The following is a 6,347-nucleotide window of genomic DNA, read 5'->3' on the forward strand; positions in this document are numbered from 1 at the left end:
GCAACTTAAAACAGTGCATCAGTATTTTGATAGTCAGCGGCGCATTTAAAGGAATCTGCTTGCATGCAAGCCCATATGAAACAGGTATTCCACTAAACCATGCTTTACTAAAACCTAGCAGAGTACAGCCAACACGCATTTGCACTCATCTATTATTTGAACTCATTGGCAAATTGAAACTACTTCACCATGGTGTCAGTCAACGACAAAACAGTTCTTCACAGTCAGTTATTTTCACTATTGACTGACAATGGTTTACCATCGGGCCTGGAGCCTGGAAAAAGCAACACTTACCCCAATAATGTTTGAATGACTGAATAAGAAACATTTATCCTGCAGAGGAGTTGCTGCTTGTAACAGTGCGTCTTCAGCTGAGCTTCATATTTGCCTCTCGCCTCTCACCTAATGACTTTTATCCGTCATTACCAATTTGCAAATGATGGTGAATAACTACTCATTGTGAGATGTATTTCGTAATATCTTTATTCTAATTATGTTTCCCATTGTGTAATTTATAATGTTTTGCATGGATGTGCGCTGGTGCATGTTTTTGGATGAGAGAAACAGAGTGCGTTGTGCACCCGCCCATATCACTGTTCATAATGCGCTCTTAAAATTACATATAAACAACTCGCCATGGATTTCTGACCAGGTTTTTCTTGCTCAGTGGCGTAATGCGTTGTGTACGATAGCAATTTTTAGACATTGCACCAGACCCTTACCCTAGGCCATTAATTGCCACACCCCTTGGCGCATTGCTCAATAAAAAAAGAAGGGCATGGCAAAAAACTTGAGTCTACAATAGGAATACGCTTTGCGTTGTGATGATTATAGACTTTACACTATACGCTTTAGACCGTCATGATAGAGGCCTTCAAGTTTCGTAGGAACTGTTTGTTTTAACTCTGTGCCTGTTTGCCTAATTTTTCTCAACGTATACTTGTGTTGAAACATTTCACGAAAGAAAAGCCATTGCATTGTCAGGTTGCTTCTATGTGTCATAATGATCCTTGACATTCAAAGTTTCAAAGTAAACTATCAAAGAGGAATGGGGAATGTACTGAAACACACCTCCTGGTTCAATTGTCAGCTCACCTAGACATGACTCCCTGCCACCCTAATATTTACACATTTAACACGCCTATATTTGCAACTTTTCCCGCACTGACACGTAAGCAAATAATTACATATCCTCCACTATTTTTAATGTAGTTGTGCTTTTAATGGTCTATATAGTTACAGTGAATGTGTCCCATCCATTCCATAGCCTTGCAAGTCAGTCTTATAACAGAATCAAGTTCCCTGTGTTGGCAGAGAATCCCAAATGCCATCAGCAGAGTCATGATAAGGGGAGATCAGAGTTCATCTAGTGCTGTGGAGAGTGCATGTCATGTAACAGTGCTCAGCTTGTAGACTGTTTTATGTTAACCAATCCAAATATATGATCAATAACACATTGGTATATTCTGCATTTGGGTCATGAATCAAAGATCTCAAGTGTGGTTTGATTGTATTTATGTAAACATTTTAGATTTGAAAAAAACATTTGCTTAATCTGTAGTTAGAATGTGTGCTGATCGTGTTCATGTTTTCTTTTTACATTGTAGAATCTGTGCACTGTGTCACGAGCTACAGTAGCCTAACAAGTATTATGGTGTGACATTGTGACATTGGCTGTTGTGAACTGTTTAAACATGTAACTCACTGGCTGTCTCGCTGTGTTTATTGAGAAGGTTGTGGGACAGAGAGGGAATGATTGTAAGTCAAGATAACACAATTAGACAGGCAGGCAAATCCCCCAGGTCTGATTCAGAAAGCCAGGCCTGTCTCATTTCCTCCACCCATCTCTGTTACCTATTTGGTGCCACGGGGCTCATTTACCTCAGCTCTGTCAGGCAGCATCGCCATCACTGACACAGACGAGGATTAGATTAGATCCTTGTTCCACAATTGTGTATAGATTCACTTTGAACAACGTTCCAATATCCGTATCTTATCATGACAGAGAGAGCAATCTCTTTTCTGTGTGTGTGTGTGTGTGTGTGTGTGTGTGTGTGTGTGTGTGTGTGTTGACAAAACCGCATAGTGCGATGCTACTGCCAAGGGAATGTCAGGCATGTCAGAATTTATGGTGTTATGTGCTTACATGCATTACTCTTTAGCGAGAGGAAACATTCTTTACCGTCACTGCAGATGCCTGTCTCATCAGGCACCAAATATAAATCTAGTGGGAGGATCCGTCTAACAGGAAGATGTACATTTCTGCTGATAACGTATAGCAGCCCAGCCTTCTGTGAAGATATGTGTGTCCATATCTGTCTGTCATACTGGAACCCCATCACTGGTGTATATCAGCACACAAGGATTCTGCAATCCAATTAAATACATGTTCTATTATTGATTAAGAAGTAAATTAAGTGTAGTCTCAATGTCTCAATGTTTTTTGGAGAATCCGTTTTTAGAAACCCTAAAAAGCTGTGAAAAAGGTTTGAAAAAATGTTTGAAAAGGATTAGAAGAAAAACATTTAGTACTGAAGCGATTTAGTCGTCAATATATCATCGATAGATAGATAGATAGATAGATAGATAGATAGATAGATACTTTATCGATCCCCAAGGGGAAATTCAAGAATAGAATATCTACTATGTCTGTAAATGTATAGATACTTCAGGTGGTGGGGGTTTAAAGTACTGTAGGTTGTCTCCAGCAGATCCTAACAGTAAAGGTAGGCTACAGCTGGAGAGGGACAACTGAAACACGGTGAGTGACTGAATTTCAGCATTAATTGTTGAGTTTAATTGGATCGAGGGCATTTCAAAATTAAGAAGACAACCGACACTACTGAAACAGTTGAACTTCATCAGAGACGTCCATTACAGTTCAAATTCCCCACTCCCTTTTTCCATTACTTCTTCCCTTCCATCCTGTTTGTATTGCACCATACATCATAGTAATGTAAGTGCCAGAAACACAGGCCTTCGGTTTTACCACTCTGTCAATCACACCATCACTCCATCTAAACCCCAACACAATGTCTACCACATATGCACATGTACAACCATAGATCCCTAAGATAAGTGATTATCCTGCCTACCAAGAGGCCTTAAGCAGGCATTGTGTGTAGCTATAGTTTGCCGTACAGCATCCTAGCTCATTATACTTAGTCCATCATATCCTAAGCATGTGTACACCAGGGATTCCTCCATTTATGCTCCCTCGTCTCAAGACATACATGCCAACATTCTTTCACACACTCAGGGTCAGAAAACCAAGGGCACATACAATTTAAAGCAGACACACACACACACACACACAGACACTTTCATAAGGATGAAACCCATTTTGTCTCCATTAGTTAGATGAGACGGTTGCAGTGAAACATCTGCCAGCAGGTAGTAAATGAGCTGACAGACCATATTTTTCTTTCAGTTTTGGCACAGTCACCTTATTCACCATGCACACACACTGTTACCGTCAGCTCGTTCACAGACTGCTACATAAAGGGAGATGGACAACTAGTTCCAATCTTACTATTTAATAATATAAAGCAAAAATAATAGGCCTAATAATAACAAACATAAGGTGTCTAGGGGAAAATGAGTGTCTGCGTGTGTGTATGGCTGAATGCAAAGGCTGTGTCAGCATGTAAGATGGCTAGATGGAAGACAAATAAAATAGAGAGAGATAAAGGGGAGAGAATCTAAATGGGTGCCTGCAAGAGAAGAACAAATGGCTAATGGGTAGGGATGTGACTCTTGAAACTGACGTCTCAAATCAGTGTCGAGCTTTCAAAGCGTTTCGAAACGTGGGTCAAAACATCTGTCTGCGCAATCTGAAGTGCATGTCGACAGCAAGCTGTTAGGGGAGAGTGGGGGGATTGGTGCCAGCAGGGAAGTTGTGACACCCCCTATTTCTAGGGAACCATAGAAAAAATTGGTCATGTGACCACACATTTTTGAAGACTCAGCCATTTCAATCATCCTGCAGAGAAGAGAGCCTCATTGCATGAGAGGTAAGTACATTTAAGTTAAAAAAAACAGTTTTTTGCCATTCAAAGTAAAATTTCTATGATCATGTTTTTTTTATTTTTGTGTCAAAACAGTTATAGACAAGTTTGAAAACATTTCACACATGTTTTAGTGCTTTGGTAAGCTACATTATGAGTCTATACAGCTAGCATGATGTTAGCTCAAATCTGATGGATGATGCATTTTTTCCAAAATGGTGGGATTGGGGTGATTTGTACCAAAGGGCCTGGGTTAAGTTGTGCCAGTGGCACAACTCACCCCCACTTATAAATGTTTTAAACATATTATTTTATTGTAATTGTGCATTTTACTCTTACATTTTATCACTAAAACTATGTGGCATTCTTAATTTTAGACCAAAAATAGAAATATACCATCATGGCACAGAGTTAAGAGGAAGACAGGCAGGGCATACAGTACTGTATGGAGAAGGAGCTGGCAGAACATATAAAGGCACTAACAGGAATGCTCAATGCTCATGCAGATAAGATAAGCAAAATTGGGTACTTATTTAGAGCGTATAGCATCAACTTATCTAAAGAGAAGGGACGCAAGGGCTCAATAAGGGACAATTTAAGAGATATGCTAATAATACTAATACACTTTTAATATTTTCTAGGATGTGATTGGTTTGGAGCCTTTAAAGCACGCCGTCATTTGTCATGCCACACTCCTGAAGCAACCTCTGTTGGTAGAGCTACTGCCATTAATAGGCACAACGTGGGGGAGTTATTTGATAACCTAAAGTGATGGACAGGTAATCATATGGCTTTGACATGTCAGCCTCAGAAAGACACTCCTGTATACAGGACTCTCTCTCTCTGTCTCTCTCTCCCTCTCTCTCTCTCTCTCACACACACACACTGACCAGGAAGCCTGGGAAGGAGAGGGGGAACATAATCTCTAGGTAGTAGCAGTGGCAGAGCTGACTACAACCACATCCAACCACCTAAATCTGCTGTAAACTTCTCTGATCAACAAAAATTTAATCTCATTTCAGGTAGGACTTCCCTCCACACAAGATCTACAACATGGATGAAACTGGTGTGACAACTGAAAATGACCTTTGATGTGCTCATGCGCAATAGGCTTGTAGAAAATTGGCCTTTGATGTTGTAAAATAACTTTAAATAAACCTAAAATGAGTAATTTTGTATTGAATTTGTCTAGCTTTTATAAAGCATTACAGTGTCTGAGATCAAAATATACTGTTTTACTTAAATAATCAATGGCACAATTTACCCCAATGCATTCTCTTCAAAGGCACAACTTACTGTACCCTGCACCGGGGGCAAGTTGTGCCACAAGACCACTTTTTTCAGAAAGCTATATCTCTTAAATACTATATTTCAGATCGAAAGTGATTGTTCCCAGAGATGCTCCACATCCTGAAATATATGTTCATATTGTAGTTGGAAGCATTACCATCATGGCCTCCATTTAAAGTCACTTTAAGTAAAAACTGGCACAACTCACCCCACTCTCCCCTATGTGTCGGTGTGTTTTAATTGACAGTAGAGTGTACCTCCGTTATTGTCATGATGGTGTAGTGGTTAGCGCAACTGTTTTGCACTGTAGGCTCAGATGCTCAGAAATCAAGCAAACACATTGAAAGGTTTTATGCAACATTGCAACATTGAGGGGTTTTATGAGAAGAAAATGGTTTAGAGAACACTAGCAGCAGCAGTAAGCTACATTTCAGTGTCACTTGGTCTCCCATCCATCTTGGTCTCCCATCCAACTACTAACCAAGGTCCTCTGCTTAGCTTTTGACTTAGCCCATGAACACAGGTTACACAGTGATTTCCAGACTTGAATAGACTTCTTCTCTGCTACGAATCATTTGACAGCTTTGCTCTACTATATACGGCTCTGAGGTGTCAGAATAGACCTCTGAAGTTCGCCTACAAAAAGGAACCAAAGCTGTTAATTGAAGCTAACTATCTATAGACCCCTTCAATGTTTGTAATCATCCAGAGCCTAGGTTGGGTGAGCTGTGCCATTTTTCTGACCCCATGCTGGCGGCCACAGTTCGTCAGACTGAAGAACTGCCTCTCCGACACCGTGATCAGCAGCACTGGAGCTCCGCGGGGAACAGAGCTCTCTCCAGGCCTGTTCACAGACTGTACTGACTGTCCACTAGCCCCACTTAGTCCTTACACTGTCTACACTGTTTACTGGCTATATTAGTCCATATGTACAACCCCTCCCTCTGTAACCTGCGTTGTGTTGAACCTGCGCGATTCAGCCCTGCACACGCCCAGTCTCGAACCCACGAACAGCAGCACCTCGGATCGGGAGGCGAGCGCGCCAACAAT

General features: G+C 40.9%; 1 long non-coding RNA gene across 1 annotated transcript; it reads left to right on the forward strand.

Moving 5' to 3' along the window:
* Window positions 1-3,834: 3,834 nt before the first annotated feature.
* On the forward strand, window positions 3,835-5,237 carry LOC121684189. The gene is made up of 3 exons (XR_006023054.1): window positions 3,835-4,013; window positions 4,649-4,786; window positions 5,030-5,237. It is a non-coding gene; the product is annotated as an uncharacterized LOC121684189 (long non-coding RNA).
* Window positions 5,238-6,347: the final 1,110 nt, after the last annotated feature.

This window comes from Alosa sapidissima, chromosome 15, assembly GCF_018492685.1.
Source record: "Alosa sapidissima isolate fAloSap1 chromosome 15, fAloSap1.pri, whole genome shotgun sequence".
NCBI lineage: Eukaryota > Metazoa > Chordata > Actinopteri > Clupeiformes > Clupeidae > Alosa > Alosa sapidissima.